Genomic DNA, 15,037 nt, shown 5'->3' with positions numbered 1-15,037 from the left:
AGAACAAATTCTTATTGACAATGACAGCCTACCCCGGCCAAACCCTAACAACACTGAGCCAGTTGGGTGCCACCCTATGCAACTCCCAATCACAGCTGGTTGTGATACAGCCTGGAATCAAACCAGGTTCTGTAGTGACCCCTCTAGCACTGAGATGCAGTGCCTTAGACCGCTGCGCCACTCGGGAGCCCGAAGTAGACTACGGCAAATAGTTTCCTCCACTGCAAAAATACTGAATCTTAGGAGTCAAGCTTGACGCCCAGAAATGCAAGTCGACCGCCAAGTAATTGAGGAATCGATTATTTTGGAGTCAACTCCTCACCACTACCTAAAGCACACCGATGCCGCATTTTATATCGCTGCATGATAAAACTGTGGGGAACAAAAATGAAATGTCAGAATATGGTTGGGGTGGTCATGTCCCCCCATCCCCAATGAAAGTTGTGCCCCTCAGCACAATGCAGTTGCAGCATATAATGATATTATATGAAAGTATATACATTAGTAGTGCAGTAAGGTGACAGAACTATTGCATTGGTCCGGTAGACAAAACTGACTTCAGTGTGTAAAGAATATGAATAAATGTTAAGTGTGTGGTAGAGTGCAGGAGTCAGCCCAGGGTTCAGCTGTTGGGGCAGTCTTGTGGCAGAGACTGGCTTTGAGACAGGTGGTCCGAGACCTGATGTTGACCTGGGCATAAGGAAGGCGGCAAATAGCAAGCGGGAGGACATTTTTTGTTATCTGGGAAGCTGCTTACTAATCTGCCTCCACCTACCTAGTAAAGTAGCCTATGATGTTAGACTCTGAAAAACATATACGTTTTACATAGCACTGAGCCTGAGAATGGTTAAAACGCAGTTTTCCATTGTTTAGCTAGCTAAATAACTGATGGTGGAAATGAACGGCTGAGATAAGATTCGTTGCATTTAGTGGAAGCATGGAAATGAAAGGTTCGTAGTTAAACATATTTTTCCATTTCCCGTAGCTAGCTAGCTACCAGTACTGTACCAAACAATCTAACGTTAGCTAGCTAATATGTTTTCCCTCAAAGAATAAGCATGTCGTTGGACGCCGATGTATTTCCAAAACAATATGCTCAAACATGCCTTGTAGCTCATTTCAATCATCACTTATTTTAGCATCTCTAACCAACTTGTACGATGATAGTTGGCAACACCAGTGTTTTTCAAATAATATTACGGTGTGGGGCCTTTGTTTCTAAGCGGTACTTGATATTGACCAATTAGCAACATCGGTTTTAGCTACCGCTAGCTAACTTGGTTAGCCAGGCCTGGTCAAGCAGAACAAACTTGTTAGCTAGCTACACTTTCCATTTAGTTATCCATGAGTTAGTTATACCATCATGGTATTGTTAGCTAACTAGTTAACCAGTTATTTAGTTGTAATTTTGATAGCTAGCTAACGTCTTCGCGATAACTAGCTAATTAACTAGCTTTCTACCTAGCATGAAGCAATGCTAGCAAGGCAGAATACAGCTTCACCAGCTAGCTAAACATGTCGCTAACTAACAGCCCGTAGCAACAGCGCCTGCTTTTAACTTGCTATTGAGGACACGGGCTAGTTGGCTATTTTGAATATCGCTGGTTAACTTCAAAACCAGCTAACGTTGCTAGCCAAAAAAAACATCAGAACCGAATCTGGGCCAAATCAAGGATGACATCTTCTGGCTCATATTGTCAAATTAATCGTAGGCTGACAGACAATACCTGTCTTCACAGTTGATATTTCAGTACTGATATAAAAAAAAAAAAAAACGGTCGACTAGCTAGCTAACATTCGCTAGTTTTGCCTGAAATGTGTGGCATTATATAGTAAAATGGGTCAAATTACATTACTAAAGCCCTAAAAAGTAGTTACATGTGGGATGCCTGATGATCAAGGTAACCGTTGATCATTTTGAGAACTAACTTCTGCTAGCTCAAGAATATCACACTACCTGTGTCATTTGACAGTAAGTCATAGCTACAACATCATAAAGAAAATGCTAACATACATGGAATAGAATTAACTTATTCTGACAATTTCAGTTGGCTGTTATCTGGGCATTGCTTGATCTGTGGCCATATCAGGTCAATGCTGCTATTTTAAAGACACTTCAGTTCGGGGAAAGACAGAGAAGAGTTTTGTAACCTTTATTTAACTAGGCAAGTCAGTTAATTACAAATTATTATTTACAATGACGGCCTACACTGGCTAAACCCGGATGAAGCTGGGTCAATTGTGCGCAGCCCTATGGGACTCCCAATCACGCCGGTTGTGACACAGCCTGGAATCGAACCAGTGCCTTAGACCGCTGCGCCGCTTGGGAGCCCATTCGTTTTTATCTCAAACTAATTGTTGATTGGTTCCAACAAATGTCTGAATGTTCTGTCCTCAGAGTGGGGCCTCCAGACTGGACCATGAAGCAGTCAGTGATGAACTAGGTCCTAGGGAACACTGAATCATTCCTATTAATTAGATCACCCTGCCTGAGAGGTGCACACATGGGATACCATCAATAGCATGACATGGGGATCCCTAATAAATATTTTTATTTTTTATGGATCTCCATTAGTTCCTGCCAAGGCAGCAGCTACTCTTCCTGGGGTTTATTATGGATCCCCATTAGTTCCTGCCAAAGCAGCAGCTACTCTTCCTGGGGTTTATTATGGATCCCCATTAGTTCCTGCCAAGGCAGCAGCTACTCTTCCTGGGGTTTATTATGGATCTCCATTAGTTCCTGCCAAGGCAGCAGCTACTCTTCCTGGGGTTTATTATGGATCTCCATTAGTTCCTGCCAAAGCAGCAGCTACTCTTCCTGGGGTTTATTCCTGCCAAGGCAGCAGCTACTCTTCCTGGGGTTTATTATGGATTCCCATTAGCTGTTGCAAAGGCAGCAGCTACTCTTCCTGGGGTTTATTATGGATCCCCATTAGCAGCTACTCTTCCTGGGGTTTATTATGGATCCCCATTAGCAGCTACTCTTCCTGGGGTTTATTATGGATCCCCATTAGCAGCTACTCTTCCTGGGGTCCAAACAATTTTAAAGCACTTACATTACATATAAAACAAAAGATAAAACAGTACATCATATAAAATTATTACACCACTACATATCTACAATACAAAGTGTTTGATACCACCATACAACAATATCACAATGTGTGCATGTACTTTTGTGTGTCTCTTCACCCTCCCCGTTGTTCCATAAGGTGTATTTTTATGTTTTTATTTTATCTGATTCTACTGCTTCCATCAGTTACTTGATGTGGAATAGAGTTGCATGTAGTCATGGCTCTATGTAGTACTGTGTGCCTCCAATAGTCTGTTCTGGACTTGGGGACTGTGAAGAGACCTGGTGGCATGTCCTGAGGGGTATGCATGGATGTCTGAGCTGTGTGCAAGTATTTTAAACAGACAGCTCGGTACATTCAGCTTGTCAACGCCTCTTACAAAAACAAGTAGTGATGAAGTCAATCTCTCTTCCACTTTGAGCCATGAGAGATTGACATGCATGTCATTGTTAGCTTTCCACTTACTTTTAAGGGCCAGCTGTGCTGTCCTGATCTGAGCCAACTGCAATTTTCCCAAGTCCCTCTTTGTGGCACTTGACCACACGACTGAACAGTAGTCCTGGTGCGACAAAACTAGGGCCTGTAGGACCTGCCTTGTTGATAGTGTTGTTAATAAGAAGGTAGAAACTAGGGCCTGTAGGACCTGCCTTGTTTATAGTGTTGTTAAGAAGGTAGAAACTAGGGCCTGTAGGACCTGCCTTGTTGATAGTGTTGTTAAGAAGGTAGAAACTAGGGCCTGTAGGACCTGCCTTGTTGATAGTGTTGTTAAGAAGGCAGAGTAGCGCTTTATTATAGACAGACTTCTCCCCATCTTAGCTACTGTTGTATCAATATGTTTTGACCATGACAGTTTACAATCCAGGGTTACTCCAAGCAGTTTAGTCACCTCAACTTGCTCAATTTCCACATTATTCATTACGAGATATAGTTGAGGTTTAGTGAATGATTTGTCCCAAATACAATGCTTTTAGTTTTGGAAATATTTAGGACTAACTTATTCCGTGCTACCCATTCCGAAACTAACTGCAGCTCTTTAAGTGTTTCAGTCATTTCAGTCGCTGTAGTAGCTGACATGTATAGTGTTGAGTCATTCGCATACATAGACACACTGGCTTTACTCGTTAGTAAAGATTGAAAAAAGTAAGGGGCCAGGTCTGATTTCTTACCAACTTATCCTCATTTTAGATCTGTAGTTCTTAATTTCTTAGCAATGTTAGCAAATATGTCACTATGCATATAGCCAGTTATTCACATTAATGTGTATTTGTATTATTGTCTCACTTGTCTAAATTAAAATAGTATGTACAGGCAAATAAGAAACAGAAGTTAGAAAGTGGCAGGTGTCTAGAGTGGTGGCAGGTCTGTTGAGACAGGCCATGAAACAACTAGCTAGATGCTAAGGAGACAGGCCATGAAACAACTAGCTAGATGCTAAGGAGACAGGCCATGAAACAACTAGCTAGATGCTAAGGAGACAGGCCATGAAACAACTAGCTAGATGCTGAGGAGTCAGGCCATGAAACAACTAGCTAGATGCTAAGGAGCCAGGCCATGAAACAACTAGCTAGATGCTGAGGAGACAGGCCATGAAACAACTAGCTAGATGCTAAGGAGTCAGGCCATGAAACAACTAGCTAGATGCTAAGGAGCCAGGCCATGAAACAACTAGCTAGATGCTGAGGAGACAGGCCATGAAACAACTAGCTAGATGCTGAGGAGACAGGCCATGAAACAACTAGCTAGATGCTAAGGAGACAGGCCATGAAACAACTAGCTAGATGCTAAGGAGACAGGTGAGACATGTCATGAAACAACTAGCTAGATGCTAAGGAGCCAGGCCATGAAACAACTAGCTAGATGCTGAGGAGTCAGGCCATGAAACAACTAGCTAGATGCTAAGGAGACAGGCCATGAAACAACTAGCTAGATGCTAAGGAGACAGGTGAGACATGCCATGAAACAACTAGCTAGATGCTAAGGAGACAGGCCATGAAACAACTAGCTAGATGCTAAGGAGACAGGCCATGAAACAACTAGCTAGATGCTAAGGAGTCAGGCCATGAAACAACTAGCTAGATGCTAAGGAGACAGGCCATGAAACAACTAGCTAGATGCTAAGGAGCCAGGCCATGAAACAACTAGCTAGATGCTAAGGAGTCAGGCCATGAAACAACTAGCTAGATGCTAAGGAGCCAGGCCATGAAACAACTAGCTAGATGCTAAGGAGACAGGCCATGAAACAACTAGCTAGATGCTAAGGAGACAGGCCATGAAACAACTAGCTAGATGCTAAGGAGACAGGCCATGAAACAACTAGCTAGATGCTGAGGAGACAGTTGATACAGGCCATGAAACAACTAGCTAGATGCTGAGGAGACAGGCCATGAAACAACTAGCTAGATGCTGAGGAGACAGGCCATGAAACAACTAGCTAGATGCTGAGGAGTCAGGCCATGAAACAACTAGCTAGATGCTAAGGAGACAGTTGAGACATGCCATGAAACAACTAGCTAGATGCTGAGGAGACAGGCCATGAAACAACTAGCTAGATGCTAAGGAGACAGTTGAGACATGCCATGAAACAACTAGCTAGATGCTGAGGAGACATGCCATGAAACAACTAGCTAGATGCTAAGGAGTCAGGCCATGAAACAACTAGCTAGATGCTAAGGAGTCAGGCCATGAAACAACTAGCTAGATGCTAAGGAGACAGGCCATGAAACAACTAGCTAGATGCTAAGGAGACAGGCCATGAAACAACTAGCTAGATGCTGAGGAGACAGGCCATGAAACAACTAGCTAGATGCTAAGGAGTCAGGCCATGAAACAACTAGCTAGATGCTAAGGAGACAGGCCATGAAACAACTAGCTAGATGCTAAGGAGACAGGCGATGAAACAACTAGCTAGATGCTAAGGAGCCAGGCCATGAAACAACTAGCTAGATGCTGAGGAGACAGGCCATGAAACAACTAGCTAGATGCTAAGGAGCCAGTTGATACAGGCCATGAAACAACTAGCTAGATGCTAAGGAGACATGCCATGAAACAACTAGCTAGATGCTGAGGAGTCAGGCCATGAAACAACTAGCTAGATGCTGAGGAGTCAGGCCATGAAACAACTAGCTAGATGCTGAGGAGACAGGCCATGAAACAACTAGCTAGATGCTGAGGAGACAGGCCATGAAACAACTAGCTAGATGCTAAGGAGACAGGCCATGAAACAACTAGCTAGATGCTAAGGAGACAGTTGAGACATGCCATGAAACAACTAGCTAGATGCTGAGGAGACAGGCCATGAAACAACTAGCTAGATGCTAAGGAGACAGTTGAGACATGCCATGAAACAACTAGCTAGATGCTGAGGAGACATGCCATGAAACAACTAGCTAGATGCTAAGGAGTCAGGCCATGAAACAACTAGCTAGATGCTAAGGAGACAGGCCATGAAACAACTAGCTAGATGCTGAGGAGACAGGCCATGAAACAACTAGCTAGATGCTAAGGAGCCAGTTGATACAGGCCATGAAACAACTAGCTAGATGCTAAGGAGACATGCCATGAAACAACTAGCTAGATGCTGAGGAGTCAGGCCATGAAACAACTAGCTAGATGCTAAGGAGACAGGCCATGAAACAACTAGCTAGATGCTAAGGAGTCAGGCCATGAAACAACTAGCTAGATGCTAAGGAGACAGGCCATGAAACAACTAGCTAGATGCTAAGGAGTCAGGCCATGAAACAACTAGCTAGATGCTAAGGAGACAGTTGATACAGGCCATGAAACAACTAGCTAGATGCTAAGGAGACAGGCCATGAAACAACTAGCTAGATGCTGAGGAGTCAGGCCATGAAACAACTAGCTAGATGCTAAGGAGACATGCCATGAAACAACTAGCTAGATGCTGAGGAGTCAGGCCATGAAACAACTAGCTAGATGCTGAGGAGACAGGTGAGACATGTCATGAAACAACTAGCTAGATGCTAAGGAGACAGGCCATGAAACAACTAGCTAGATGCTAAGGAGTCAGGCCATGAAACAACTAGCTAGATGCTAAGGAGTCAGGCCATGAAACAACTAGCTAGATGCTGAGGAGACAGGCCATGAAACAACTAGCTAGATGCTAAGGAGACAGGCCATGAAACAACTAGCTAGATGCTAAGGAGTCAGGCCATGAAACAACTAGCTAGATGCTAAGGAGACAGTTGATACAGGCCATGAAACAACTAGCTAGATGCTAAGGAGACAGGCCATGAAACAACTAGCTAGATGCTGAGGAGTCAGGCCATGAAACAACTAGCTAGATGCTAAGGAGACATGCCATGAAACAACTAGCTAGATGCTGAGGAGTCAGGCCATGAAACAACTAGCTAGATGCTGAGGAGACAGGTGAGACATGTCATGAAACAACTAGCTAGATGCTAAGGAGACAGGCCATGAAACAACTAGCTAGATGCTAAGGAGTCAGGCCATGAAACAACTAGCTAGATGCTAAGGAGTCAGGCCATGAAACAACTAGCTAGATGCTGAGGAGACAGGCCATGAAACAACTAGCTAGATGCTAAGGAGACAGGCCATGAAACAACTAGCTAGATGCTAAGGAGTCAGGCCATGAAACAACTAGCTAGATGCTAAGGAGACAGGCCATGAAACAACTAGCTAGATGCTGAGGAGTCAGGCCATGAAACAACTAGCTAGATGCTGAGGAGACAGGCCATGAAACAACTAGCTAGATGCTGAGGAGTCAGGCCATGAAACAACTAGCTAGATGCTGAGGAGACAGGCCATGAAACAACTAGCTAGATGCTGAGGAGACAGGCCATGAAACAACTAGCTAGATGCTGAGGAGTCAGGCCATGAAACAACTAGCTAGATGCTGAGGAGCCAGGCCATGAAACAACTAGCTAGATGCTAAGGAGACAGGCCATGAAACAACTAGCTAGATGCTAAGGAGCCAGTTGATACAGGCCATGAAACAACTAGCTAGATGCTAAGGAGCCAGTTGATACAGGCCATGAAACAACTAGCTAGATGCTAAGGAGCCAGGCCATGAAACAACTAGCTAGATGCTAAGGAGACAGGTGAGACAGGCCATGAAACAACTAGCTAGATGCTAAGGAGACAGTTGAGACATTACATTTACATTACATTTTAGTCATTTAGCAGACGCTCTTATTCAGAGCGACTTACAGTAGTGAATGCATACATTTCATACATATAATTTATTATTTTCATGAAACAACTAGCTAGATGCTGAGGAGACAGTTGAGATTAGGGTTGCGTCCCAATATTATCTCCTTTCACCCAAAGTGTGCATTCGTTCACTACTTTCCACATCTGAAAGCATTGGATTGGTGAAGGCATGGTCTAGTGGGAGTTTGTACCATATATATATTTTTTAATTAAGCTTAATTTAACCAGGCAAGTCAGTTAAGAACAAATTCTTATTTACAATGACGGCCTACCTCGGCCAAACCCAGACGACGCTGGGCCAATTGTGCGCCACCCTATGGGACTCCCAATCATGGCCGGTTGTGATACAGCCTGGATTCGAACCAGGGTGTCTGTAGTGACACCTCTAGCACTGAGATGCAGTGCCTTAGATCGCTGCGCCACTACTCATTTCAAAATAACCATACATTGAACAATAACAATAAGCATAGAGGACATGTCCCTCATCTTATAGCAGGCAGCAATGTAGTGCGCGGCCAACCCACAGCTCTCTGCGTCCTCCCCCAACAGGACGGGTAGTCTATCCTCATCAGAGAGGTCTTTGAAACCTTGAATAAGGGTTTAAAATTTGGGGAAATTACACTCTAATTGTTTTACATTTTGTCAGGAAATGCAGCTCAGGTTCTGCTGTTGTGCAGTGGTTGCACAGCCTTTCCTCCACAAGGAGCCAGGTTTTCCTGTGTCTACCCTTCTCAATGGCAAGGCTGTGCTCACTGAGCCTGGACTTTGTTTAGGTTTTTCTAAGGTTTTGTTCAGTAACCATGGTCAAATAGTTAGCCACGGTGTACTGTCAATTTAGGGCCAGATAGCACTGCATTTTGCTTGGTGCTTGTTTCCCAATAAGTCATGTATTTTATTTTGACTGTGTTATAATTTGGTTTATTCTGATTGATTGGATGTTCTGGTCCTGAGGCTTCAGTGTGTTAGTAGAACAGGTTAGTGAACTCAGCCCCAGGACCAGCTGGATGAGGGTCCTGAGGCTTCAGTGTGTTAGTAGAACAGGTTAGTGAACTCAGCCCCAGGACCAGCTGGATGAGGGTCCTGAGGCTTCAGTGTGTTAGTAGAACAGGTTTGTGAACTCAGCCCCAGGACCAGCTGGATGAGGGGACTGAGGCTTCAGTGTGTTAGTAGAACAGGTTTGTGAACTCAGCCCCAGGACCAGCTGGATGAGGGTCCTGAGGCTTCAGTGTGTTAGTAGAACAGGTTTGTGAACTCAGCCCCAGGACCAGCTGGATGAGGGTCCTGAGGCTTCAGTGTGTTAGTAGAACAGGTTTGTGAACTCAGCCCCAGGACCAGCTGGATGAGGGGACTGAGGCTTCAGTGTGTTAGTAGAACAGGTTTGTGAACTCAGCCCCAGGACCAGCTGGATGAGGGTCCTGAGGCTTCAGTGTGTTAGTAGAACAGGTTTGTGAACTCAGCCCCAGGACCAGCTGGATGAGGGTCCTGAGGCTTCAGTGTGTTAGTAGAACAGGTTTGTGAACTCAGCCCCAGGACCAGCTGGATGAGGGTCCTGAGGCTTCAGTGTGTTAGTAGAACAGGTTTGTGAACTCAGCCCCAGGACCAGCTGGATGAGGGGACTATTTTCTTTGCTCAGCTCTTGGTATTGCAGGGCTTGGTAATGATATGAGAGGGGGTCACTGTATTTTAGATGTTTCCAAAACTTAATTGCTCTTTTTTGAGTTTTTATTATTAGTGGATATTGGCCTAATTCTGCCCTGCATGCATTGTTTGTAGTTTTCCTCTGGACACGTAGGAGAATCTTATAGAACTCTGCATGCAGGGTTTCAATGGGGTGTTTTTCCCATTGGGTGAAATCTTGTTTTACTAGGTATTAATAGGTATTTCAATTTGAATTCATTTTTTAATGGTGTATATTGCCCTGCGTGCTTTCTGGCTTTTTGGTTCTGAGTGTATGTTTATAGAGTTTTAAAGTCTCACAGTAATGAAGGCGTAATTCACCATTATTTGGGTCTCTGTGCTTTTGGTTGGATAGTGTTCTAGTTTTTTTCCTTATAATTTTACAATCTGCATCAAACCAAGTTGTCATCTGTGATCTTTTTATTTTTATAAATTTCAGTTGTGCTTCTTTTGCCATTTGCCTGAATATATTGTTGATGTTTTTACTGCTAGATCGATGCCTTCTTTTACTGTGAGTGAATGTGGCATCCAGAAAGTTATCTAAGAGTGTTTGGATATTTTGGTTCCAGGTTGCTTTCTGGTATTCTTCTGTGCTGTTTTGGGCCCATCTGTATGAATTTCTAATATTGTACAGCTTACTGGGCTGTGAATGTGTGGTTGTTTCCATGTCTGTTCTTTTGAGGAACAACGTAATTTGGCTGTGATCAGACAGAGGTGTTAGTGGCTTGACGATGAATGAGCTGAGAGAGAAAGGGTCAATGTCTGTGATCATATAGTCTACTGTGCTGTGGTCAAGAGGTGAGCAGTAGGTGAATCTCCCCAAAGAGTTCCCCCCGTAACCTACCATTGACAAAGTACAGACCCAGGCTTCTACAGAGCTGCAACAGATCCCTTCTGTTGTTGTTGATGGTGCTGTCACTGTTGTTTCTATGGGGGAGATTAAGGCAGTTAGAAACAGTATGGCCTGTAATAAAGCTGTCCCCTCGTGGTCGTTAGATCAGGTAGTGCTCCTGCGCATTTGTGTCCCCACAGATGAGCACATTTCCCTGGGCCTGGAAATAGCACATCTTCCTCAAGGGTGGGGATTATCTCCTTATTATCTCCTTTATTTAACCAGGTAGGTAGGTGTTAAACCTCTTCAGCGTCTGATCCCGTTAGCGGGATCAAAATCCAGCGAAAAATCATATCGCCAATTAGCATTAAAAAAAATCATAATTAAAAAAAAATATATATATATTTTTTTTATAGATACACCTCTCCTGAATCGACCCACGTCGTCCGATTTCAAAAAGGTTTTACAGGAAAAGCAAATCATTAGATTATATTAGATGAGTCCATCGTAAAAAGCAGCTTCATAGCCATTTTCCGACCAACCACTTGCATCACATATAATCAAAAAACAGCTAAATGCAGCACTAACCTTTTACAAACTTCATCAGATGGCACCCCTAGGACATCATGTTATACAATGCATGCATTCTTTTGTTCAATAAAGGTCATATTTATATATAAAAACAGCATTTTACATCTCTGTCTGAGGTTGACTACATAATTTCCCCTCAAAAGCGTCCCGGTAAACAATGCTACATTTCCCTAAATTACTATCCTATAACGATTTTTTAAATGTATATTGTCAATCTAACATTTATAGATGAATATCTCTTGAGAACACCCGTCATACCAGAATTTAAATTAACTTTACTGGGTAATCACACTTTGCGATAAAAGGAGATGCGATACTCAGAAAATTAGCTAATATACAGAGCTCGGCGCCATCTTGGAAAGAATCGCATGTCACATCTTATCTTGTATAATATTGTCAATAATCGCCTACCTTTAGTTGTCTTCATCAGAAAGCATCCCAGGTCCACAACAGATGTATTTTCGGTCAAAAAGTCCATACTTCACGTTCCATTAGCCTGATGTTGGTAGCGCGTCCTATGGCTCTCTCCAAGCGCAGGGCTGAAGTTCAGAATAAATGCAATGCTCGCGCATGTAGGTTCGTTCAAACATGTCAAACGTTGTATAAAATAAATCTTCAGGGCCTCTAACACCAAGAGAGCCAATAAGATTCGAGGGGGATGATGTCATGGCCTTTAAAACCGTATCCAAAGGTGGGGGCAGACATGGCCGCCGGCGTCATAATGGTGATGGCCCATCCCCTGTGACCAATTTCAAACTCGTGTCATTCACTGAGTTTTGACTCTATAAGGCTCAAACCACTGTGAAAGGACTGGCGACATCTAGTGGAAGCAATAGGAAGTGCTCACTGAACCATGGTTAACGGTGTGATTAATAAGGAAAGATGAGAAGTCGAGTCCACAATTCAGAATTCCACTTCCTGTTTCAATCGGTCTCGGGGTTTTGACTGCCATTTGAGTTCTGTTATACTCACAGACACCATTCAAACAGTTTTAGAAACTTTAGAGTGTTTTCTATCCATATATAATAAGTATATGCATGCCCTATCTTCTGAGTTTGATTAGTAGGCCGTTGAAAATGGGAACGATTTTTTTTCAAAATGCGCTGTGGCGCCCCCTATCCTACGGTATCCTCAAGAGGTTCCTCTAGAGGACCCCTTCCCGCTCTGATCCCGGTACCGGGATTTATTGACAAGATACCATGGCGGGAAATTCAAAACTGCAAGAATCGAATAATTTCAATTTCTCAAACAATCATCTATTTTTCACCATTTGAAATATAAACATCTCCTAAATCCAACCACATTGTCCGATTTTCAAAGAGGCTTTACGGCGAAAGCATAAAGTTAGGTTATGTTAGGAGAGTACATTGAAAATAGCTGTGTGTAATGTTTTGTCAATTCAAAGACAGGCGTCACCAAAAGCAGAAAACCAGCTAAAATTATGCACTAACCTTTGACAATCTTCATCAGATGACACTCCTAGGACATTATGTTAGACAATACATGCATTTTTTGTTCCATCAAGTTCATTTTTATATCCAAAAACAGAATTTTACAGTGACGGGGAAATTCAGATTTTTTTTCCCTCAAATGCTTCCGGTGAATCAGCGTTACAATTTACAAAATTACTATTCGAAAACATTGGTAAATTATAATATTGTCATTCAAAGAATTATAGATTAACATCTCGTAAATGCTACCGCATTGCCAGATTTCTAAATAACTTTACTGGGAAATCACACTTTGCAATAAACGGGGTGCTGTGCTAAGAACAATAGGCTAGGTGATAGATGTTAGCGCCATCTTGGAACCATCTAATATCAATAATACTATTGTAAATATTCCCTTACCTTTGATTATCTTCATCAGAAGGCACTTCCAGGAATCCCAGGTCCACAACAAATGTTGTTTCTTTCAAAAAAGTTCATAATTTATGTCCAAATAACTCCCAAGTTGTTCCATGTTGTTAGCGCGTTCAGTAGGCTACTCAAAATGTAGGGCGGGGGGGGTGGGAAAGTCACGACGAAAAGTTAAAAAAAATCTATTTACGTTCGTTCAAACATGTCAAATGTTGTTTAGCATCAATCTTTAGGGCCTTGAGAACGTGAAACGGATAAATATTTCAACAGGACCTCTCCTGTGACTTGATAAACGTTTGAAATACAAAGTCTCATCTCACATGAACGCGCATGTGCGCGCAATAATGAAGTGACGACCTCCCAGCGACGTCAACTTCCCTTCCTTGTCATCCGGTCTCTGTTCATCATAGACGCTTCAAACAACTTTATAAAGATCGTTGACATCTAGTGGAAGCCGTAGGAAGTGCAAAATGAATCCTTTGTCACTGTGTGTTCTATTAGCAATGACTCGAAAATAGTACAGCCACAATATTTTCATTTCCTGCTTGTATTTTTCTCTGGTTTTTGCCTGCCATATGAGTTTTGTTATACTTACAGACACCATTCAAACAGTTTTAGAAAATTCTGAGTGTTTTCTAGCCAAATCTGTTAATAATATGCATATCCTAGCTTCTGAGTTGGTGTAGGAGGCAGTTAAAAATGGGCACATCTTTTTTTCTAAATTCTCAATACTGCCCCCTAGCCCCAACAGGTTGTCCAGCCTCTGTGTCAGATTTTTAAAAGGCTTTATGGTGAAAGCAAACCATGCGATTATCTGAGGACAGCGCCCCGCATACAATAGCATGAAAAATATTTTTCAACCAGGCAGGTGCGCCACGAAAGTCAGAAATAGCGATAAAATAAATGCCTTAACCTGTTAGGGCTAGGGGGCAGTATTGACACGGCTGGATAAAAAACATACCCGATTTAATCTGGTTACCACTCCTACCCAGTAACTAGAATATGCATATACTTATTACATATGGATAGAAAACACCCTAAAGTTTCTAAAACTGTTTGAATGGTGTCTGTGAGTATAACAGAACTCAAATGGCAGGTCAATACCTGAGAGATTCCTTTACAGGAAGTGGCCTGTCTGACCATTTCTTGAACTTCTTTTCCATCTCTATCTTTTACTAAGGATCTCTGCTCTAACGTGACACTTCCCACGTCTTCCATAGGCTCTCAGAGCCCGGGAAAAAACAGAATGTCGTCATTCCAGCCCCAGGCTGAAACACATTATCGCCTTTCTCAAGTGGCCGATCAAGGGACTCTGGGCTTATGCGCGTGACCCGACCGCCCCCGCCTTTGTGATTTTTTTCCTCTGTTTGCCGAAAAGGAGATTCCCTGTCGGAATATTATCGCTTTTCACGAGAAAAATGGCGTAAAAATTGATTTTAAACAGCGGTTGACATGCTTCGAAGTACGGTAATGGAATATTTAGAATTTTATTGTCACGAATTGCGCCATGCGCGCGACACTTCTTTACCATTTCGGATAGTGTCTGGAACGCACGAACAAAACGCCGCTATTCGGATATAACGATGGATTATTTTGGACCAAACCAACATTTGTTATTGAAGTAGACGTCCTGGGAGTGCATTCTGACGAAGACAACAAAAGGTAATCAAACTTTTATAATAGTAAATATGATTATGGTGAGTGCTAAACTTGCCGGGTGTCTAAATAGCGAGCCCGTGATGCCTGGGCTATGTACTTAGAATATTGCAAAATGTGCTTTCACCAAAAAGCTATTTTAAAATCGGACATATCGA

General features: G+C 42.8%; 1 protein-coding gene across 2 annotated transcripts in view; it reads left to right on the top strand.

The window, feature by feature from the left end:
• Nucleotides 1-628: 628 nt before the first annotated feature.
• LOC106593662 (speckle-type POZ protein-like A) overlaps nt 629-15,037 on the top strand; it is a 224,595-nt gene continuing 210,186 nt past the window's right edge. For both annotated transcript variants that reach the window (XM_045704961.1, XM_045704960.1), the window contains exon 1: nt 629-950. The gene's annotated coding sequence lies outside the window, so the exon portion shown is untranslated. The remainder of the gene's footprint in view (nt 951-15,037) is intronic.

Source organism: Salmo salar, chromosome ssa21 (assembly GCF_905237065.1).
Source record: "Salmo salar chromosome ssa21, Ssal_v3.1, whole genome shotgun sequence".
NCBI lineage: Eukaryota > Metazoa > Chordata > Actinopteri > Salmoniformes > Salmonidae > Salmo > Salmo salar.
This window is presented reverse-complemented; position numbering and strand designations above follow the sequence as displayed.